Source organism: Nerophis ophidion, linkage group LG29 (assembly GCF_033978795.1).
Source record: "Nerophis ophidion isolate RoL-2023_Sa linkage group LG29, RoL_Noph_v1.0, whole genome shotgun sequence".
Taxonomy (NCBI): domain Eukaryota; kingdom Metazoa; phylum Chordata; class Actinopteri; order Syngnathiformes; family Syngnathidae; genus Nerophis; species Nerophis ophidion.
Window position 1 is genome coordinate 25318233 of NC_084639.1, and position 25000 is coordinate 25343232.

Genomic DNA, 25000 nt, shown 5'->3' on the forward strand with positions numbered 1-25000 from the left:
CAGAGGAGCGAATGTTTCGGCCTTTGTTTCCCTCATCAGCCGGAAGTCTTAACGAGCTCTGCAATGTTCTGCATCAGCAACTTTTAAAGTTGCGGCAGTTTGTTAGAAAATTAACGAATTAAAGCGTTGTAGGGAGTTGGACTGTAAAGTATGTGTGTCAGTGTGCCAGATACTGTGCATCTATCTTACACAAATTATATATTTTAGAGTAAAGGAGGGAATTAATGCACTATATTTACTCCCTTACATTAATTTTGATATGTTTACATATATTAGGTGCACTGGATCTTTATTTTTTTTTCTAAATGTAAAAGACTTCCTTGTGGTCTACATAACATGTAATGGTGGTTCTTTGCTCAAAATATTGCATGGATGATGTTTTACACATCTTCAAGTCGCTTTCTGACAGTCGCTTGTGGGCGGTCTTATTTACGTGCCTCACCTTCGGCAGAGTCTTCTCCCCGTCATCTTTGGTGTAGCGTGCAAGGACGGGGGTGGAAGAAGTGTCAAAAGATGGCGCTAACTGTTTTAATGACATTCAGATTTTACAGACCGGAACTCTCTAATAACTAAAGTTCATTGGGTGAATAATGTATACTCACTACACCGGTATGTTTTAGCGCTTTCATGGCGAGTTCACTGACAGATATAAGTAAGAACGTTACACTACTTTAAATTAGAAATGGCAACAGTGGAGGCTGAATGTCTCATCCATGCCTCATTTGTAGCTATATTTGAACTTATTTAATTTTATTTACTTATGTCCTCTGTGTAATTTAATTCAAATTTGCATGCCTCATGTGTTAGAATAAACATTACTAAAATTGTTAGCTATTTTGCTCAAGTTAGACTTTTGTATCTGTGCAAGGACAAAAACTTCTTGTCTGATGGGTGGCCTCAGTTGCAGATGTTAACTTTGTTTTAGCCCGCTAACAGCAGAGGACTTCAAGGACCTCAACGCAGATAAGACGACAGCATGCAGACGAAGCAGAGACAAGGCGACATCACAAGGCCCCCAGCACATTCTGTCACGTATTGTGCGTACTGAACCTGCTTTGCATTATATATGTGACCACTCCTTTTAGAGGCGGCCTCAGTGATGTTGACTGCGGAACTCCTGAATAAATAGAGGGATGCGGGTGCTAAACCTTAGAGCATATGGCAAGAGTGTGCAGCTCCATGCGTTCTCCCCATGAGCTAAATGGAATTATGTTTCTGCATGGTTCCTTGCTCCTTGTCTGATTAATAGATGTCATCAGTGTTTGAACCTGACATCATGACACATTATCTGTATGTAATTTTGGCTGCATTTCAGATAGTTGTTTTTGTGTCATGTTGTTCCAGACCACAGCAAATGTTACCAAGCTGGCTGTCGTTTCCTTTAACTTGCACACACACATCCAAGCCAGTAATTTCCAGGAGTTATCTCACCCTCTGAGAAGCCTCCATTTTACTAAAGTTTTCCAATGTGGTAAAAATGTGTAGAATAAATATGACGGTAAATTTCAACATTTCTGTCAAAGAAGATTTGCGTCAGTCTGCGAATCAGTCATTTTGATAGTAGGCTAAACTAGCTAATATAGACATTTAAATCATATGTTGACTTCATTTTAACACTAATACAAGGCATTTTTATTTTTTGCGGCTCCAGACAGATTAGTTATTGGTTCAATATGAAAAAGGGTGGAGTGCCATCTCCGGGTTGGGGAGGAGACCCTGCCCCAAGTGGAGGAGTTCAAGTACCTCGGAGTCTTGTTCACGAGTGAGGGAAGAGTGGATCGTGAGGTCGACAGGCGGATCGGTGCGGTGTCTTCAGTAATGCGGACGCTGTATCGATCCGTTGTGGTGAAGAAGGAGCTGAGCCGGAAGGCAAAGCTCTCAATTTATCGGTCAATCTACGTTCCCATCCTCACCTATGGTCATGAGCTTTGGGTTATGACCGAAAGGACAAGATCACGGGTACAAGCGGCCCAAATGAGTCCTCTGTCGGGTGGCTGGGCTCTCCCTTAGGGTGAGAAGTTCCAACATCCGGGAGGAGCTCAAAGTAAAGCCGCTGCTCCTCCACATGGAGAGGAGCCAGATGAGGTGGTTCGGGCATCTGGTCAGGATGCCACCCGAATTCCTCCCTAGAAAGTTGTTTAGGGCAGTGGTTCTCAAATGGGGGTACGTGTACCCCTGGGGGTACTTGAAGGTATGCCAAGGGGTATGTGAGACTTTTAAAGAATATTATAGAAATAGCAAAACAATTCGAAAATCCTTTATCAATATATTTATTGAATAATACTTCAACAAAATATGAATGCAAGTTCATAAACTGTGAAAAAAAATTACAACCATGCAATATTCAGTGTTGACAGCTAGATTTAAGAACAGAGTCCAAAAAGTAGCACTGAGAACAGAGTCCAAAAAGTAGTGTGCCGAGCGCACGGGAAGCTACGATAAGACATAGGAATATAACCATGTGAACGTTGCCTATAGAAAACAAAAGACCCAGGATGAACTGAGGTAGACGGCAGGCTTAAATACTGGCGGTAATCAAGAATAACAGGTGCGCGTCACAGCGAGTAGCAGGTGGAACTAATATGAAACCATGGTAACCAGAATAAACAAGGAAGAGCAAAACTAGGGATCGGGGGAGTCCAAAAACAAACAGAAAACACAAAACGACTCAGAAAACCAAAAGAATGTATGATCCGGGCGGCGGATCATAACAGGATCTCTATTACAATCCCCAAAGAGGGCACTTTAAGTCGATGATTACTTCTATGTGTAGAAATCTTTATTTATAATTCAATCACTTCTTTATTTTTCAACAAGTTTTTAGTTATTTTTATATCTTTTTTTTCCAAATAGTTCAAGAAAGACCACTACAAATGAGCAATATATTGCACTGTTATACAATTTAATAAATCAGAAACTGATGACATAGTCCTGTATTTTACTCCTGTATCTCTTTTTTCTAATCAAAAATGCTTTGCTCTGATTAGGGGGTACTTGAATTTAAAAAAATGTTCACAGGGGGTACATCACTGAAAAAAGGTTGAGAACCACTGGTTTAGGGTATGTCCAACCGGTCGGTAGGAGGCCACGGGGAAGACCCAGGACACGTCGGGAAGACTATGTCTCCCGGCTGGCCTGGGAACGCCTCGGGATCCCCCGGGAAGAGCTAGACGAAGTGGCTGGGGATAGGGAAGTCTGGGCTTCCCTGCTTAGGCTGCTGCCCCCACGACCCGACCTCGGATAAGCTGAAGAAGATGGATGGATGGTTCAATATAGCTCTGTCAACATTCTGGGTTGCCAACCCGTGCTTTAACCTGTCAAGCCAGCAGTGCTTGAGGTGATAATGTCCGTGTCCAGGAGGTTGTTTGGTTTGCCTTCATCAAGTCGTCACCTTGGTGGCCCCTGGTTTCCTTCTCTCTCTCTCTCTTTCTTTCTCGCTCGCTCGCAGAATGTGCGTTCTGCTGTGCACGGCACTCGCCGGGGTCACGTAAAAGTCCCTTGGGAACGGAGGAGTCACGGGGTTGTTATAGGTCAGGGTTCGGGAACCTTTTTGGCGGAGAGAGCCAAGAATCCAAATATTTTAAAATGTATTTACGTAAGTGCCATATAAAAAATGTTTCAACACTGAACACAACTAAACGTGTGCATTTTTAATTAAGACCAACATTTCTAGAGTATAATATGTCTCTTATTCTTTGTAATAACATTGTTATTCTGAATCTAACTGTGGAGGGGGGCGTGGCCTGCGGGCCTGCAGCGAAGCAGGGTGTTGCCAGGATCGGCCTCGAAATCAGCGACAGATTCGTAGATGGCCCACCTTTGCCTTGTTATCTAATCACCTGTCGCTCTGTTATAAGCAGCAGCCAGGAGGAGAGACGGGGTTGGGGATGGAGCCAGAGCGCGAGCGAGAACCGAAAGAGGAAAAGACAATTGTTGGAAGCAACTGAGAGACTTATTGAAAAATAAAACAATATTGTAACCCTGTCGGTGCTTGGGGGTCTGAAGAACCCCCAGGAGGGCAAGCCCCACACTAACCAATAATAAATAAATAACTTCTTACCTTTAACGCAACTTCTTGAACAGGTGCGGTAGAAAACGGATGGATGGATTCAAAATGCATGAGAATTTTTTGTATTTTGAGCGATATTTTTAACACTGTGATTACAAGTGGAATTATTCATTACTTATCGTGTTAAGCAACGTCAGCTCAGATTGATCCGAGAGCCAGATGCAGTCATCAAAAGAGCCACATCTGGCTCAGGAGCCATAGGTTCTCTACCCCTGTTATAGGTACTTCCTGCTGAACCATCAGGGGCTAATCCCTTCCCCTCCGCCATGCTGTTACAGACCACATGCAGGATTGTGGTGCACCGAGTTGAACTGCAGCCGAAGGCAACAGAGATGTTTTTTTTTTTGTTTTTTTTCCCACACAAAATGAAAGCTGAGCCTTCATATCGCTGCACTCTCTCCTCTCAAGGGGGCAGGTTGTAATAGAAGTGAAAATAGTCCACGACCGGTGCGTACCCCACCCTCCCGTCGGGAGCGCTCCTGAACAAAGCAAAAGGCAGTCAAAGCAGCGTATAAAAGACGAGTAAATGAGGAGAGAAAGCGCGGCGTCCCGACTCGACGCCTCGCTGTCAGCACATCTCGCACGCGGCCTGGCTGCCGGAGGAGTGCAAACCATCTGCGGGTCGCGGGATAATCACTGACCTCCATCTGCCTGTTTGTCTCTTCATCTGTCCATTTCCTCTCCCCCGTCCTCGCTGTCATTCATTGGCTCTCGGACATGGCCGTCGGACACCTGCATCACTCCTGCGATCGATAAGGGTTCTTGGTCGAGACTTCCATTGTGGATGAACTAGAAAACAGATAATGTCACGATTATTCGACTCTAATAAATTGTACTAGTTCAGCGTGCGTGAAAGTAAATTCAAGTTACTAAAACGGCCTTCTTTCATCTCCGTAATATCACTAAAATTCGCTCCATTTTGTCCACTAAAGACGCCGAGATCATTATCCATGTGTTTGTTACGCCTCGTCTCGATTACTGTAACGTATTATTTTCGGGTCTCCCCATGTCTAGCATTAAAAGATTACAGTTGGTACAAAAAGATTACAGTTGGTACAAAATGCGGCTGCTAGACTTTTGACAAGAACAAGAAAGTTTGATCACATTACGCCTGTACTGGCTCACCTGCACTGGCTTCCTGTGCACTTAAGATGTGACTTTAAGGTTTTACTACTTACGTATAAAATACTACACGGTCTAGCTCCATCCTATCTTGCCGATTGTATTGTACCATATGTCCCGGCAAGAAATCTGCGTTCAAAAGACTCCGGCTTATTAGTGATTCCCAAAGCCCAAAAAAAGTCTGCGGGCTATAGAGCTTTTCCATTTCGGGCTCCAGTACTCTGGAATGCCCTCCAAGTAACAGTTCGAGATGCTACCTCAGTAGAAGCATTTAAGTCTCACCTTAAAACTCATCTGTATACTCTAGCCTTTAAATAGACCTCCTTTTTAGACCAGTTGATCTGCCGCTTCTTTTCTTTTTTCTCCTATGTCCCCCCCTCCCATGTGGACGGGGTCCGGTCCGATGACCATGGATGAAGTACTGGCTGTCCAGAGTCGAGACCCAGGATGGACCGCTCGCCTGTGTATCAGTTGGGGACATCTCTACGCTGCTGATCCGCCTCCGCTTGAGATGGTTTCCTGTGGACGGGACTCTCGCTGCTGTCTTGGATCCGCTTTGAACTGAACTCTCGCGGCTGTGTTGGAGCCACTATGGATTGAACTTTCACAGTATCATGTTAGACCCGCTCGACATCCATTGCTTTCGGTCCCCTAGAGGAGGGGGGTTGCCCACATCTGAGGTCCTCTCCAAGGTTTCTCATAGTCAGCATTGTCACTGGCGTCCCACTGGATGTGAATTCTCCCTGCCCACTGGGTGTGAGTTTTCCTTGCCCTTTTGTGGGTTCTTCCGAGGATGTCGTAGTCGTAATGATTTGTGCAGTCCTTTGAGACATTTGTGATTTGGGGCTATATAAATAAACATTGATTGATTGATTGAAGTAATTACAAGATTTAAATGACAAAATACGTATTTGGCCACCTGCCTTGACTCATATATGAACTTGAAGTGCCATCCTAATCCTAACCCATAGGTTTCAATATGATATCATTCCACCTTTTGCAGCTATTACAGTGTGGAGAGGCGGAGCCGACGGTCCTACAGAGCGGCATGGCACGCTGGAGCCCGGCCCAAGATGGCGGCAAGGAGGCGGAGAATGCGAGCGAGCTGCGAGGCATGGCAAGGCGGGGCGTGCTGGGAGCGACGCCACAAACGAGATCAGGTGTGTGGATCGCGCACCTAGACACGATTAACTCCTCTCGATGTATAAAAGGGGAGAAGGAGGAAAGAACGAGGTTGGTGATGGTGCGGAGAGAGAAAAGCAGACCCACTTTTATACTTTGGCTTTTAACACTACGTGAATTGTGTGGTCCTCTGTCCTCTGTTGTCCTCTGTGTTTTTTTTTTGTTTTTTTTCCACTTTTTGATATCTATTTTACGGTTTTTACCCTTTAAAATTGTTTTAAATCATATTTATTTCATATTGTTTTTATATTGTTTTTTATATTTATTTTTTGTTTTATTCAGTCATTGGTGGAGCATAAAATTGTTTTAAATATTGTTTTTAACATGGCTGTGCAGCCATGTTTAAATGTGCTATATAAATAAAGTGGATCGGATTGATTGAACAACGGAGACCGAGCGCAAGAGTCGGACGGAGGTACGGACTGCTGAAAAGCAGACGGCAGAGCGAGCGGCAGAGGGAGACGGGAGACGCCGTGGGAGAGCGAACCGACCGCAGACAAGCTGGTTTGGAAAAATAAAACAAGTCAAACCTGCTCAAAATCATGTCCTTCCTTGGTGGTCCATGGAACCCGCAAGACGACGGCACGAGTCTGTCACATACTGATTCAACTCTTCTGGGAAGGCTGTCCACAAGGTTGCAGAGTTTATTTATGGGAATTTTCCGACCATTCTTCCAAAAATGCATTGGTCAGAGAGGGCCTGGCTCTCAGTCTCCGTTCTAATTCATCCTAAAGATGTTCTATCGGGTTCAGGTCAGGACTCTGTGCAGGCCAGTCAAGTCGATGTAGAAAGTAAACCAAATGACCCCTTAAATGTGCCTTATAAACCGGTGTGCCTTTTATTTAAAAAACAGACCTGAATAGGCCCGCTCACCGGCAGTACACTAAGTGTCTAGGTGCCTGTCCCTGTAAAAAGACCGACCCGCCTTGGATTAACACTTGGGTCAGGAATAGAAAAAATGTCCCTCTACTTGCTGGAAGTCAGCAAAAAAAAGCTGTAAATTTGCCTAAGTGTAAATTTAGGGTAAAAGCAGGGAGTGATCTTGACTCTCTAGTAATTTAAGAATAGTGGGATTTTTTTTTTTTAGGTGTCAACATTTATTGTACCAGCACTAGAAAAGTCAAAGTCGGGATTTTTTCCAAGTGTCATAATTTTGGGGTACCATCACTCTGTGGAGAAAATGCGGTGTCGTGCTTGGGGAAAAGCGTTTAATTCCCCCGAGTGAGACCTAAAAAAACGGGCCGAGTGATGTCATTTAGGGCCCTAAGTGTCTGGGGGCCTGTCCCTTTAAGAAGGCCGACCTGCCTTGGATCAACACCTGGGTAAGGAATAGTAAAATATTAAAATAAGCAGTCCTAATGCAAAATGGCAATCACAATATCAAATAGTTCAGTTTATCGCCTCTCACTTTCTCTCCTCACAGCCCTGCTTTCGTTTCCATCATCCTCCAATACGGGAAAGCAACCCCGCACATTCGCCAGCAGACTTTTGACCACCACGGGAAACGTTCCCATGCATCCCAAGCTGAGATCCACGCTGCGGTCCGCCGCTCGCAGCCCGATCAGGGATCAAGGCTGCGGTGTGAGCGTGATTGCTTTGTTTCCGCACGAGCCGCCCGGTGCCAGCCGACAAGTCCCGTTTAGTGATTTTGTCAAATCTCACAATCACCATTCCGCCTTCAATCTGTATGATTGTGAACATCCAGGGCTGAAGGTATGAATCCTGGGGAAAATGACTTCTGTAAATATACGCTATTTTGCCAAAATTATTTGTCCACCCATCCAAATGATCAAGTTTATAAAATCAAGCACTTAGGAATGGAAACTGTTTCTACAAAAAATGGTGAAAGAATAGGCCGCTTTCAGTGATTTCCAGCACGGAAAATATTACACATATTTTGTGTCATAGGAGGGCACCTGAGCAAAAAATCCAGTCCTAAATTTCCTCGCTTTTAGATATTCCAAAGTCAACTGTCGGCTTTATTATTATATAATGGAGGAGTTTGGGAACAACAGCAACTCAGCCACCAAGTGGGAGGCCAGGTAAACTGACAGAGAGGGGTCAGCAGATGCTGAAGTGCATAGTGCAAAGACTTTCTGCACAGTCAGTTGCTACAGAGCTCCAAACTTCATGTGACCTTCCAATTAGCCCACGTACAGTACGCAGAGAGCTTTATGGAATGGGTTTCCATGGCCAAACTGCTGCATCTAAGCCAGATGTCAGGAACCAATGGCTCTAGAACCAGATGTGGCTCTTTTGATGACTGCATCTGGCTCTCGGATCAATCTTAGCTGACATTGCTTAACACGATAGGTAGTGAATAATTACGCGGTGATCACAGTTTTGAAAATAACCACGTATCAACCAGACTACAAAGCCATCAGCAAAACCATGCAGGACCAGAAGTTGCATTAATGGTCAATCAACCAATCCAACAATGTTTACTTATATAGCTCTAACTCACGAGTGTCTCAAAGGGCTGCACAAACCACAACGACATCCTCAGATCAGATCCCACATCAGGGCAAGGAAAAACTCAACTCAATGGGACAATGAGAAACCTTGGAGGGGACCGCAGATGTGCGGGTCCCCCCTGAGCGACCGGTGCAATGGACGTCGAGTGGATCTAACATAATAGTGAGAGTCCAGTCCATAGTGGATCTAACATAATAGTGAGAGTCCAGTCCATAGTGGATCTAACATAATAGTGAGAGTCCAGTCCATAGTGGATCTAACATAATAGTGAGAGTCCAGTCCATAGTGGATTCAACGTAATAGTGAGAGTCCAGTTCATGATGGATCTAACATAATAGTGAGAGTCCAGTCCATAGCGGATCTAACATAATAGTGCGAGAGTCCAGTCCATAGTGGATCTAACATAATAGTGAGAGTCCAGTCCATAGTGGATCTAACATTATAGTGTGAGAGTCCAGTCCATAGTGGATCTAACATAATAGTGTGAGAGTCCAGTCCATAGTGGATCTAACATAATAGTGTGAGAGTCCAGTTCAAAGTGGATCTAACATAATAGTGTGAGTTGAGTCCATAGTGGATCTAACATAATAATGAAAGTCCAGTCCATAGTGGATCCAAAATAGTGAGAGTCCAGTCCATAGTGGATCTAACATAATAGTGAGATTCCAGTCCATAGTGGATCTAACATAATAGTGAGAGTCTAGTCCATAGTTGATCTAATATAATAGTGTAAGAGTCCAATCCGTAGTGGATCTAACATAATAGTGAGAGTCCAGTCCATAGTGGATCTAACATAATAATGAAAGTCCAGTCCATAGTGGATCCAAAATAGTGAGAGTCCAGTCCATAGTGGATCTAACATAATAGTGAGATTCCAGTCCATAGTGGATCTAACATAATAGTGAGAGTCTAGTCCATAGTTGATCTAACATAATAGTGTAAGAGTCCAATCCGTAGTGGATCTAACATAATAGTGAGAGTCCGGTCCATAGTGGATCTAACATAATAGTGAGAGTCCAGTCCATAGTGGATCTAACATAATAGTGAGAGTCCAGTCCATAGTGGATTTAACATGATAGTGAGAGTCCATTCCATAGTGGATCTAACATAATAGTGTGAGAGTCTAGTCCATAGTAAATCTAACATAATAGTGTGAGAGTACAGTCCATATTGGATCTAAAAAAATACTGTGAGAGTCCAGTCCATAGTGGGTCTAACATAATAGTGTGAGAGTCCAGTCCATATTGGATCTAACATATTAGTGTGAGAGTCCAGTCCATAGTGGATCTAACATAATAGTGAGAGTCCAGTCCATAGTGGATCTAACATATTAGTGTGAGAGTCCAGTCCATAGTGGATCTAACATAATAGTGAGAGTCCAGTCCATAGTGGATTTAACATGATAGTGAGAGTCCAGTCCATAGTGGATCTAACATAATAGTGTGAAAGTCCAGTCCATAGTGGATCTAACATATTAGTGTGAGAGTCCAGTCCATAGTGGATCTAACATAATAGTGAGAGTCCAGTCCATAGTGGATCCAACATGATAGTGAGAGTCCAGTCCATAGTGGATCTAACATAATAGTGAGAGTCCAGTCCATAGTGGATTTAACATGATAGTGAGAGTCCAGTCCATAGTGGATCTAACATAATAGTGTGAGAGTCCAGTCCATAGTGGATCTAACATAATAGTGTGAGAGTCCAGTCCATAGTGGACCTGACATATTAGTGAGAGTCCAGTCCAGATGGATCTCTATTACAATCCCCAAAGAGGGCACTTTACGTTGATGATTACTTCAATGTGTAGAAATCTTTATTTATAATTGAATCACTTGTTTATTTTTCGGCAAGTTTTTAGTTATTTTTATATGTATTTTTTCCAAATAGTTCAGGAAAGACCACCACAAATGAGCAATATTTTGTACTGTTATGCAATTTAATGAATCAGAAACTGGTGACATAGTGCTGTATTTTACTTCTTTATCTTGTTTTTTCAACCAAAAAAGCTTTGCTCTGATTAGGGGGTACTTGAATAGAAAAAAAAAATGTTCACGAGGGTACATGACTGAAAAAAGGTTGAGAACCACTGCCTTAAAGCACCTCTTCCTAAAGGTGTTTCAGTTTTATAACTTCAGCTTTTATTGTTAATTTTTAAGCCAAAATGCAATCATGTTCCCTTTTCTCTCTACATACTGTCTGCTTGTAAGTACTCTGTGATTGTGCCCTGCCGAACATGCTCCTCTGCTCGTAAAACCAGCAATGTCATGACAGTACTTTTTAGAGGCGGTATAGTATAGTACCGTTTTTGATTCGTTACTATCGCGGTACTATACTAGCACCGGTATACACTACAACCAAAACACAATGTTACGCAGAGGTGTACTTATAACACATTTTATAAACAACTGATGCTATTTATAGTTGAGGTGGGGAACTGCCTAATTAAATAATAGTCTATGTACTGTATGTTGAATGTGAGGAATAAAAATACTGAAAAAACTCAATATTAGAATCCATGGAAACCATTTTACTATTTTACTTACACCAGAGGTGTCCAAAATGTGGCCCGGTGGTCATTTGCGGCCCACAAGTCATTTTTAACAGCCCCACGGCACATTGTGGAAATACTACTAAAAAAAAACTAAACTAAAATGTGTTATAAAAGAGCTAACAGGTGAAATGTAACAAGAAAATGTTGCAATGTTGACTCTAATAACACAAAGCTGCCATGCAGGCTGTTTCTTTCTTTAAAAAATAATAATGAATCAAAATCAATGACATAATTGACCTATTCAAGGCTCCAATAACGTCACATTAAATATTCCACTTTGAGATATTCTTTGGGGAAAATGTTGCATATTTTGTGTTTGCTAAAAAAAGTAAGCTGTTTTTTTTCTTCATTTGTTTTAAAAAGGGCCTAATACAAATTTATAATCTGAAGTTGATGTGGAGGTAATTGTGTTAAACATAAACAGTTAATAAAATTAATCATTTATTTTTTAACACTTTAATGAGTAGGACCCTTTTGGATCCCCAATAATTGTGTAATTAGTTTTTAAGTGTCATTGCTAAAAAAACAAAACATTAATGAATTAAAATCAATGTTATGAGTTATTGACTTTTTGAAGGCTCCAACATTTATATAATCTCAAATATTCCACTTAAAAACAGGGGTTTCGTTAACAAAAAGCATACAACTTAAATCTTTAATAATGTTACATTGACAAATAGACCTAATATTGATCTAGAGATTTAAACCTTGAATAATAAAACTGAATAATGACACATTTTTTATATTTTTTGGACCAAAACCTTTTAGGGTCCCCGGTAGAGATGCGCGGTTTGCGGTCTCATCCGCGGAGTCCGTGGATAAACCGCGGGTCGGGCGGGTGACCTGACGAAAAAAATTGATTTTAATTAGATTCGGGCGGGTGGCAGTTGAACCATCCGGAAATATTTGATATACATGGTTCTGGGATCGGTATCCTTTACCATTCAAAGAGCCATTTGTGACCCGTGTCACAAAGCGAAGAAGACAATAGGAGACGCTATTTTTCTCTAGAATGACTGTCGTCAGTCACCCAGATAATAAGTATTAGTGCGTGCTATGAAGCCATTGGCTTTGTCGCCTTCTACAATATGTACGATCTGCTTTTCAGTCCTGCAACATGCTATGTGTGGCTTCCGCGGCAACACGCACACGACTGCAAGGCATACTGGGTGACTCAGAGTACACTATTGGTTGTGATATAAACAATTTTAACACTCTTAGTAATATGTGCCACGCTGTGAAGCCACACCAAAAAAGAATGACAAACATTTCGGAAGAACATCCTCCCAGTAACACAACAAATACCCAGAATCCTTTGTATCCATGAGAATTCCTGTCTATTTTATACACCCCGGTAGCAGCAAACATCCCACCCCCTCCCCGCGTCGGTAATGTGGGCGGGGTTGGGGGCGCGGGGGTGTAAAATATATTCAGGAGGTTTCACAATACAAAGGATTCTGGGTATTTGTTGTGTTGCGTTTGTTGTGTTACTGTGAGGATGTTCTCCCGAAATGTGTTTGTCAATCTTGTTTGGTGTGGTTTCACAGCGTGGCGCATATTAGTAAGAGTGTTAAAATTGTTTATATCACAACCATCAGTGTCACCCAGTATGCCTTTCAATATCGTACGTGTGATTGCGGAAGCTGCGCACAACGTGTTGCCGGACTAACAATCGGTTTGTACATGTTGTTGAAAGTGTCAAAGGCAATGGCTTCACAACACGTCCATGTTCTTGCCATCAGGATGAACGCCATTGGATATTCGCGAGAACGTTAGCAGCTCCCATTGTCTTCATTACTCTGTGAAACGCGTTTAAATAGCTCTGTGGGTGGTAAAGGTGGCCGACCTCTGATGTATTTCAGCGGGCCGTTGCGGTTCTGATAAATTGTTGGTTCGGGTAGACGGCGGGTAGATGACGACTTTGGTGATGCGGTTTCGGATGATGTAATTGCCTATATGTGCATTGATTGATTGATTGATTGATACTTTTATTAGTAGATTGCACAGTACAGTACATATTCTGTACAATTGACCACTAAATGGTAACACCCCAATAAGTTTTTCAACTTGTTTAAGTCGGGGTCCACGTTAATCAATTCATGGTGCATCTCTAGTCCCCGGGATCAAGCCTGAGTGGAGGGCCAAATGTACATTTTTTGTACTTATATTGTATTGGTTTTTAACATAAAAAATATCAAAATGGACCTCGCTTGCTTTAATTTTTCAATGGAAAAAGTTTGGACACCCCTGATTTACACCATTCTGCCTCCTCACCCCAATTTAACCAAGCGACCATTTTAGCTTTATTAAACATTTTAAAGTTGTTATAAAGTCAACGCTTGCCGGAGCATTAAAGTCCGACCTGTCTCGTTCATTTTTATTTCCATTTCCACGGCCTTGTTGGGGATAAATTACCCAGCGGGGCGTCTTATTCTAGTTACCATCAGAATACCGCGGCACATAAAACTGACAAACGTGCTCGTTTGACCCAAAACATTGAACTTCACCTCGCTGAGGGTTATCGCGCTGAAACGTGAGCGGTCGGCGCTGACACGTCGTAAAAAAGCGCGGCGACGACGCACAAAGTAAAACGGTCGTGGAAGGGACGCGACAATATGCCAGAAGCGAGGGTCAGGACAATAACTTATGCGTTCCTTCGGGTCGGAGGACCTGTTGCTGGGGACTGACGTGGCGAGCGTTTTGCAAGGCGGGCTGACGGCGGCGGGATTCATGTTCAAGAGCGCCGTAAAGCCTAAAAACGACCTCGACGACGGGGCGTCCACACACCGCCGTGTGGCATTTTAGGGCGTCGTAAAGTTACCGTAAAAGAATGCTCCCTTCAAAGATTGGGTCTGCAGATAAAAAAAAAAAAATGATGAATTCACAGGAAAAGGCGGGCGTTCTGTGAATAAGACGGCGCCGAGGCTGCAGACAAGCTGACGGATTGTGAGGAAGACGTGATGGCAAACAACGGTCAGGCAAACAAAGATGAACTTTTTAGCCGAGGAGCGTCAACTCGTCGATGTGGACGTCGATATCTGAGAGCGAGAACGCGCTTCGGCCTGGCTGGGGAGTCTCGGTGGTCCCAATTAGAGCGGCGAGGACACGCACGGCGACGGCGGCTCCACTTTGCAATTTAAGCGGATGAGAACGGCGGCTGTTTTGCAGGCCGGTCGCCGTGGTGACGGATTAAAGTGCAGCCAGGACGCCGAGGCAACTTAAAAGTGGTTTGAAAGTCCTCGCCCGATGTCAAAGGAACAATCTCCCCAAAGCCTTTGAGCCTTCAAACACAGGAGGTATGAAAAGAAGCGCAAGGGGTCTATTTAGGATTTGTGGAAAGAAAACCTGATTGATCACAGCCGGCTCAGTGTTGATTGACAGTTGAAAGAATTACACTTGGGGGGCGATATCATCTGAAATCCATACTGCAATGTAGATATACTGTTTATGTTACTGGGGATCTTTTGGATTCAAAACCAGTCTTCCATACCTTTAACGGCACCGGGTGCTGGTCCTATGATTAAAGACATTCCTCCTCAAAATAAATGAACAGCTCTGACACATGTTTGTATTACTCAAATGAAAGCTGGTTGTGTTTAATGAAGTCAAATACAATTAAGGCAATGAGAAAAGTATCCCATACTTCTTTCTGAAGTAAATATTCACAGCAGATATGTGCACCTACATCACCTATATGATTTGCCTGAATGGCTAGACAGGACAGATAAAACAAATAAAATATTAAACAAAATCAAAATGCTGGACGACAGCAAAGACTTACTGTGGCGCAAAGACGGCGTCCACAAAGTACATCCGACTATGACATGACCATCAGCAATGTCCCCACGAATATAGACTGACCATACGTTTTTTTTCCCCGGACAGGTGTTACGCCTCTTCGCCATTGTGATGCCGGGTTCGATTCCCTCGAGGAAGCGTCGAAATTGAACACAGCAAAGGTAACATAAACAGATTTATTTAAATAACAAAAAGAGCTACATAACAAAAATGCTACAGCTAGTAGAATAAAACAAACAAAGGACGCTAGCATAAAAGCTAGGAATAGTAATAGAAAAACTAAATCTGGCTCGAAGGCACACAAAAACAGAAAAACAAATCTTCAGCGTGACAGCTGGAATAATACAAGGGCGTAGCGTGAAAACTAGCGTGAATAAACATAGGAATGATCAGAGGAAACTAGTTGCGTCCAAGCAAACCAGAAATGCAGACGTACCGTTGTTTGAAAACAAACTTGGATCCCAGACCGAACAACAAAAGATGCAGGCTTATGTAAGGCAGGTGATTAGTGAGGACAGGTGTGCAGGGCCGTGAGAAACAGGTGAATCTGATAAGCTACCATGGTGACCGACTTAAACAGGAAATAATAGGATCAGATGGAGAGTGAAAATAAAAATGGAACAATAAACAATAATATGTGGAGGATCCAAAAAGCGGATCTCAACAACAGGTCCTCTTTTGCAGGACTGTCCGTGGTGTCCGGGAGGGGTTTCTTAAATTCCTCTAATGTCCGGTGTTGTGTCAAGGTTGCGTGTATTTCCAATGTACGTACATGGCTAGGAGGGGTTAAAAACAAAAATTGTGGAGGTGTGCGCACGCAACTACATTTGTGAGGGAGGGGCAGAGACAGAGGAGCTTGGGAGTGACGTAGTGAATTTATTGTCAATCAAGGCATACTTGGTCAATATCCATACAGGTCACACTGAGGGTGGCCGTACAAACAACTTTAACACTGTTACAAATATGCGCCGCACTGTGAAGCCACACCAAACAAGAACGACAAACAGATTTTGGAAGAACATCCGCACCGTAACACAACATAAACACAACAGAACAAATACCCAGAACCCCTTGCAGCACTGACATTTCCGGGATGCTAAAATATACACCCCCGCTTATATTCTTGATTGCTAAAACAAAGTATAAGTGGGAATTATCCCTCAAAGGACTTCATGAAACTGCTAAAGGAAAATACCCCAAAAAAGTCCAAATAAGTCAGGGAGTGATGTGACAGGTGGTGACAGTACACTTACTTTGAGACAAGAGCTTTAGTGATGCATGCTTGGTTATGCTTTAAAGCAGACCTGGGCAAAATAAGGCTCGGGGGCCACACGCGGCCCGTCAAGCTTTTCAAATTGGCCCTGCGGACATTCCCAAATACATATTGTATATCTTTAAGATGGAGACTGTATGTGCAGTGATGCTTTCAAATTACTGGAAGTCTTGAACTGCACGTCATGTCTTGTGATCATGTTTTGTTTAGTTACGTTCGATTTTCTTTAAGACTCCATTGCTTCTAGTTTTTTCACTCCCTTGTTTTGTCGCCATGGTTACTTATTGTGTTCGCCCGTCTGTGATTAGTGCTGGCCCGCTCACCGAGCACTATTCAGAGGCAGTATTTAAGCTTGTCATTTCCAGTCAGTCCTTCTGGCGTCATTGTTCTTTTCTTGCTCTGTTTTGACTCGTTTCATGCTGTTGCGTTTGGACCAGATGTTCCTTCGAAGGAATTTAAGTTGCTGGTCAAACCCAAGTTCTTCTGATGACACAAACTGAGTTTAAATGATCATCCAGAACTGAAATGGGTATTTCGCAATTTATTCCAAAGCTTTGGGAGACCAGCCTAAAAACAGCACATTCAATTTGCGTCGCCTCGATCTGAAAACCTTACGGAAGCGCTGTTTTCTTCAATATGTCCCTCGCCCCCACCCACCGGAACGAATACACATGTCTATTGTCCTGCTTAGCTGGGCACAGGATGAGATAAGAAGGGAGTATTGCTACTCCTCACATTCCTGAAGCCAAAGTTTACTTGCAGTGTACCATAGACATGAGATTATAAAATAGAAATAGTACAAATGGAAAACACTAGCTATTTCAAATATGACTATAGAAAGAAATAACTCTTAAATATGGATATATGTAGATATCTATCTCCGTCAATGCCTTGCCGTAGTTTCATGCTTCATGCCATAGTTAGCGAATCTTGGTTTCTTGTCCAGAGATCGGTCTAAGTTGTGTTTTCGCCTAGTGCGCCTTTTTATTTGTTCCTTTTTTTTGGTGGAGATTAAATCATGTTCTTACTTTCAAGCCTTGTCCCGAGTAGTCCGTCTGCCTTCCTGGAAAAACGACCCCACAGAAAGCAAAGTATTTCAATGGTTGGAATCTGCACTTTTGCATGATGTATTAGTTACTACTGTATGGTCATCTAATTAGTTACTATGGTCATCTAAGTCACAGCAGCTCAGACAAGGCACAGAGCAGTGTGGGTGGGGAGTGGTTTCCACGGGGTGTTTCCAGAGTGGCCAGCCTGAAATGCGGGTGTCAGGGACAGACGCGGAAGGAGATTTTTACTACAAAGTTCTAAAGCTTAGTGATATGTCACATACTGTATTTCCTTGAATTGCCGCCAAGTATATAGTATGCGCCTGCCTAGAATTACTGCCGGGTCAAACTCGTTTCGCAAAATAATTAGCGCATGCTTAGCATTACCGCCGGATAGAAGATCTCCATCAGGACAGAGAGACTTTTAAAAATGAAGAAAGATAAGGAAGACTTCTATAAAAAAGTTATCGATGCTTTTGATCAGAAGGAGCTGCGCATGGACTTCATTTATAAGTAAAGGTAAGACATTGTTTTTTTTATTAAATATGCTTTTCATGATGGTATCCTTACATCACACTCAAATTCATAAGCGCAGGCCTACATTTACCACATGCCTTTGGTAAGTGAGAAGAGGTTTTGAAATAATTAGCGCCGCGGTGGCAATTCAAGGAAATACTGTATATCAGATTGTAGGTAGGGTTTTTTTTTAACCTTCGCGTTCATATTTGGCTGTTTGTTACATTTGTGTTGGGTTTCGCTTGATTGTAAAATATGTTGATGGAGAGGGTAGGTGGCGTTCATATGTTGTCAATATTCAGTGTTTTATCGTTCATAGTTAATTTTGTAAATACCACATTTTTTATTTTCATTTACATTCTGGGTGTCTCGGAGTAAAAAATTAATAAAATTCCATTCTGTTTTTAAGGCGGTCTGTGATAGCGTTTTTTAGCATTCAATCAGACATTGTGAGGTTTTGTATTAGTGTTCCTAAAAATCAGACACATTATTTTCTCAAAATGTGCCCCCCCCCCCCCCAAGTCAAAATAATCTGGTTTAAAGTCATATCCAACAATTGCGACGACGACATTTTACTGTCAACTGAGTTTAGATTTTTAATGATTTCTACCGGTGGTGTGCCTTCGCATTTTTGCCACGCAAAAAATGTGCCTCAGCTCAAAAAAGGTTGAAAAACATTGCACTGATCTATGCGACATGTTGACTAAAGAACCACCATTACAGACCACAACAAAGTGATTTAAAAGTAGAAAAAAAAACATGCTACGACTCCTTTAATCTGCCTAATGGTCCAAAAATTGGACGATTAGGCCGATTTACTAAAGATCTTATTTCCTTTTCAAATGAGAAATATTTTCTCTTTTTACAAATCCATCATTTTAAGACACAGCTCGTTATTCAAATAAAAATTGTATTGCAAAAGAGCGTCACAGTGGAGAGGCAGAGACGGCGAACGTGCAGCGGGGCAGGGCATGCTGGAGCCCGGCCCAAGATGGCGGCAAGGAGGCGGAGGATGCGAGCAAGAGGCGAGCCACAGTCAAGTGCAGGTGCGTGGATCGCGCACCAGCACACAATTAACATTTCTCCCCACGTTGTATAAAAGGGGAGAAGGAGGAGAGATCGGGGCAGAAGGAGGAGGAGAGCCCGCAGCAGCGACCGAGGAGCAAAAACACAGAGCAGACCAGGACGACGACGACTGAAAAGCGGACCGTGAGCGAGCAGTGGAGAGGAGCAGCTGAAAAGCAATCCGACCTGAAGACAAACAATTTTTTGCAAAATAAACAAGAGTCAAACATGCTCAAAAGCAATGTCCTTCCTGGGTGGTTCATTGAACCCGCACTATGGCTTAAGACTGTCACAGTCACTCATTAAAATTAATTGAAATCAATTTAAAAAAAACCTCATAGAAAACGTACTGCAAACTGCCATACGTTTTATGAATTTTATATTATTGTACTGAATTCACCTTGCAATGTGGACTTCTTCCAGCTGTTTCCCCGTCAAACACAACATCCGCAGCTTCTCCATATTTTCATGGATAAATGTCTGCCGGTTAGACATTAATTCAACACCTTTGGCTGGCCTTATCGACTCAATCTAACACTGCTGCGTTCCGACTGCCCCACAAAGCTTCTCATAAGTCCTATTTTTTGATGATTTCTTACTTTAATTCAACATATCAACCACTTCTTCGTCTCAGCACGGAAGGTCGAACCAAAGCTATTTTTTCCTTAATCTCATACGAACACTACCATTGGCGTTGAAGTGGAGAGGAGCAGCTGACAAGCGATCCGACCTGAAGACAAAAGCTTTTTTGCAAAATAAACAAGAGTCAAACCTGCTCGAAAGCAATGTCCTTCCTGGGTGGTTCATTGAACCCGCACTACAGCTTAAGACTGTCACAGTCACTCATTAAAATTAATTGAAATCAATTTAAAAAAAACATCAAAGAAAATGTACTGCAAACTACCATACGTTTTATGAATTATATATTATTGTACTGAATTCACCTTGCAATGTGGACTTCTTCCAGCTGCTTCCCCGTCAAACACAACATCCGCAGCTTCTCCATATTTTCATGGATAAATGTCTGCCGGTTAGACATTAATTCAACACCTTTGGCTGGCCTTATCGACTCAATCGAACACTGCTGCGTTCCGACTGCCCCACAAAGCTTCTCATAAGTCCTATTTTTTGATGATTTCTTACTTTAATTCAACATATCAACCACTTCTTCGTCTCAGCACTCAAGGTCGAACCAGAGCTATTTTTTCCTTAATCTCATACGAACACTACCATTGGCGTTGAAGTGGAGAGGAGCAGCTGAAAAGCGATCCGACCTGAAGACAAAAGCTTTTTTGCAAAATAAACAAGAGTCAAACCTGCTCAAAAGCAATGTCCCTCCTGGGTGGTTCATTGAACCCGCACTACAGCTTAAGACTGTCACAGTCACTCATTAAAATTAATTGAAATCAATTTAAAAAAAACATCAAAGAAAATGTACTGCAAACTACCATACGTTTTATGAATTATATATTATTGTACTGAATTCACCTTGCAATGTGGACTTCTTCCAGCTGCTTCCCCGTCAAACACAACATCCGCAGCTTCTCCAGATTTTCATGGATAAATGTCTGCCATCTAGACATTAATTCAACACCTTTGGCTGGCGTTATTGACTCAATCTAACACTGCTGCGTTCCGACTGCCTCACAAAGCTTGTTATAAGTCCTATTTTTTGATGATGTCTTTCTTTAATTCAACATATCAACCACTTCTTCGTCTCAGCATGGAAGGTCAAACCAGAGCTATTTTTTTCCTTAATCTCATACGAACACCACCATTGGCGTTGAAGTGGAGAGGAGCAGCTGAAAAGCGATCCGACCTAAAGACAAAAGTTTTTTTGCAAAATAAACAAGAGTCAAACCTGCTCAAAAGCATTGTCCTTGCTGGGTGGTTCATTGAACCCGCACTACGGCTTAAGACTGTAATTTTTTTCCTTAATCTCATACGAACACCACCGTTGGCGTTGAAGTGCGTCACCACAAAGGCCGTCGACAACATCAAACCACCACTCCGACGCCTGACTCATTAGGCGGCGTGCGATTGATGTTTAGGGTAAACTGCAGTCGGCGGCCGCCACGAAGCTCCGCCGCTCCTCCGAGGCGATGAGTCAGACAGCGGTGGTCTTCCCGAGCTGTACGTCAATATTCTTTTCGTGCACGCCATCAAAAGATATATATATATATATATATATATATATATATATATATATGACCGACGTCCCACTGGGTCATTAGTGTCACCAATGTCCCACTGGGTGTGAGTTTTCCTACCGAGGATGTCGTGGTGGTTTGTGCAGCCCTTTGAGACACTAGTGATTTAGGGCTATATAAGTATACATTGATTGATTGATTGATATATATATATATATATATATATATATATATATATATATATATATATATATATATATATATATATATATATATATATATATATATATATATATATATATATATATATATATATATATATATATATATATATATATATATATATATATATATATATATATATATATATATATATATATATATATATATATATATATATATATATATATATATATATATATATATATATATATCGAACAGCACTAAGTTTATATAAATATTTATTGATAAAGTAGAATCTCTGGTGTGAGGAACCTTAAAGACATCAAAACTGTGGTATGAAGATAACTTTTTGTTGTGATTCCAAACTCTACAAGAATCCTGATAAAAAGGCAGCTCTCGTCTCAGACCTCATTGGACTGTGCAGCCCTACATATTGAAGTTTCTCGCCAGCACACCAACATTTCAGTACAAAGAAACCGCTTTATTTTCCGAGGCATTCTGTCAAGCCAAAAACACTCGACTTGAAAAGTTTGGATTGCGTTCTGCTGGATGAAAAAAAACACAAAAAAACAAGATCATCTCGCAAGTCTAAAGTTGCGTCGGGCTCTCACCCTCATCTTTCCAATCTCAGCAGATGAGCAGTGAGGGATTCTTGAAAGGAGTTTTCACCTTCAAAATGTTTGTTTTCATCCTGACACCGCTCTTAACAGAAAAAAAAGTGGCGGATGTGAAATCGGACCCAAGAAAGAAGAAGACAAATGGCGGCCGTCATCTGCCCAAAAAACGGAAATGCTGATTATCGGTCCTGCTAGACACCGACCTCTATTTAATAATACAACTTTAACATTTGACAACGAAATAATAAAACAAGGTGACTCGGTAAAAAATCTGGGTATTATCTTCCACCCAACTCTCTCCTTTGAGGCACACATTAAAAGCGTTACTAAAACGGCCTTCTTTCATCTCCGTAATATCGCTAAAATTCGCTCCATTTTGTCCACTAAAGACGCTGAGATCATTATCCATGCGTTTGTTACGTCTCGTCTCGATTACTGTAAAGTACTATTTCCGGGTCTCCCCATGTCTAGCATTAAAAGATTACAGTTGGTACAAAATGCGGCTGCTAGACTTTTGACAAGAACAAGAAAGTTTGATCACATTACGCCTGTACTGGCTCACCTGCACTGGCTTCCTGTGCACTTAAGATGTGACTTTAAGGTTTTACTACTTACGTATAAAATACTACACGGTCTAGCTCCATCCTATCTTGCCGATTGTATTGTACCATATGTCCCGGCAAGAAATCTGCGTTCAAAGGACTCCGGCTTATTAGTGATTCCCAAAGCCCAAAAAAAGTCTGCGGGCTATAGAGCGTTTTCCGTTCGGGCTCCAGTACTCTGGAATGCCCTCCCGGTAACAGTTCGAGATGCTACCTCAGTAGAAGCATTTAAGTCTCACCTTAAAACTCATCTGTATACTCTAGCCTTTAACTAGACCTCCTTTTTAGACCAGTTGATCTGCCGCTTCTTTTCTTTTTTCTCCTATGTCCCCCCCTCCCTTGTGGAGGGGGTCCGGTCCGATGACCATGGATGAAGTACTGGCTGTCCAGAGTCGGGACCCAGGATGGACCGCACGCCTGTGTATCGGTTGGGGACATCTCTACGCTGCTGATCCGCCTCCGCTTGAGATGGTTTCCTGTGGACGGGACTCTCGCTGCTGTCTTGGATCCGCTTTGAACTGAATTCTCGCGGCTGTGTTGGAGCCACTATGGATTGAACTTTCACAGTATCATGTTAGACCCGCTCGACATCCATTGCTTTCGGTCCCCTAGGGGGGGGGGGGGGTTGCCCACATCTGAGGTCCTCTCCAAGGTTTCTCATAGTCAGCATTGTCACTGGCGTCCCACTGGATGTGAATTCTCCCTGCCCACTGGGTGTGAGTTTTCCGATGCTTTTGTGGGTTCTTCCGAGGATGTTGTAGTCGTAATGATTTGTGCAGTCCTTTGAGACATTTGTGATTTGGGGCTATATAAATAAACATTGATTGATTGATTGATTGATTTTTCCTTTTGAAAAAAAAAAAACCTGACTGTGCGCTGCTCGTCCATTTAAGCAAAACAGACGTGGCTTAATGGAAATTCCTCAAAGTCAAACGTGACGCACAGGCATGCAAACTGTTTGTCTCTTACCATTCATTATTGATCAGCTTCCCATGCTGCAGACATAGTGGCTCCTACTGGCTGCAACGCCAACCACATAAGACGTGTGTGTTCACCATGGTGTTGAAACGATACCAATATTTTAGTACCGGTACTATTTTGTGGTACTTTTCTAAATAAAGGAGACTACAAAAAAAAGGCATTATTGGCTTTATTTTAACAAAAAAATCTTAGGGTACATGAAACATATGTTTATTATTGCAGTTAAGTCCTTAAATAAAATTATGAAAATATTAGACAACTTGTCTTTTAGTAGTAAGTAAACAAACAAAGGCTCCTAATTAGTTTGCTGATATATGCAGTAACATATTGTGTCATTTATACACCTATTATTTTGTCATTATAAAGGACAAGCAGTAGAAAATGTATTATTAATCTACTTGTTCATTTACTAATTATACCTGCTTATTTTATCTTTTAACATGTTCTATCTACACTTCTGATAAAAAGTAATAACTTATTCTTGTCTTGTTTGGATACTTTACATTAGTCTTGTATGATACCACGAATGTGGGTATCAATCCGCTACCAAGTAGTTAAAGTCCTCATGTGTCCATAACATTACATACGTTTAAAAAAAAAAAAGAAAGGAAAAATATCGATGTAATCATTGTAGTATCCACTTGATACGCTCCTCTACTTGGTATCATTACAGTGGATGTCAGGTGTAGATCCACCAATGGTGTTTGTTTACATTGTGACGGTGAGCTTCGGTGTGTATAGTAAAGCATTTTTAACTATTACTCTTCCTGCAGTAATAATTATACTTGTAAGATACGTACTTTATTTGTCGCCATGGAGACCAGGATTAGTGATTTGGAAGTAGCTAAAACACTGCCGACGGAGGACGGACGTTAGCCGCTAGTTAGCTAGCCTGGTCTTAGCCAGTGTTATAACTTCACCTTTGTCTTTACTTATTAAGCAAAAATGTGTTAACTCTCCCTTTTCTGTCTACACACTGTGTCTGCTTGTAAGTAGTCTGTAATTGTGAGCTGCCGAACATGCTCCTCTGCTCGTAAAACAAGCAAAGTCGCGATGTGACGACGACGTGGGTGCAATACATGTATTGAAACTTTTACAAAACAGGTTGCTGGTTAAAAAAGCTATTTCTGGTTGGCTGCAGATGGCCTGAACATTTTTAAAAATGTATTCTAATAAGAAACATTTAGACACAGTATTTATATATATATATATATATATATATATATATATATATATATATATATATATATATATATACATATATATATATACACACACACACGTACATACATACACATATATATATATATACACACACACACACACACATTATATATATATATATATATATATATATATATATATAC

At 41.8% G+C, this 25000-nt stretch overlaps 1 long non-coding RNA gene across 1 annotated transcript in view; it reads right to left on the bottom strand.

The window, feature by feature from the left end:
- LOC133546133 (uncharacterized) overlaps positions 1 to 25000 on the bottom strand; it is a 51690-nt gene that overhangs the window by 9918 nt on the left and 16772 nt on the right. Inside the window, exon 3 of the long non-coding RNA XR_009804994.1 lies at positions 4711 to 4858. This is a non-coding gene — a long non-coding RNA (uncharacterized LOC133546133). The remainder of the gene's footprint in view (positions 1 to 4710; positions 4859 to 25000) is intronic.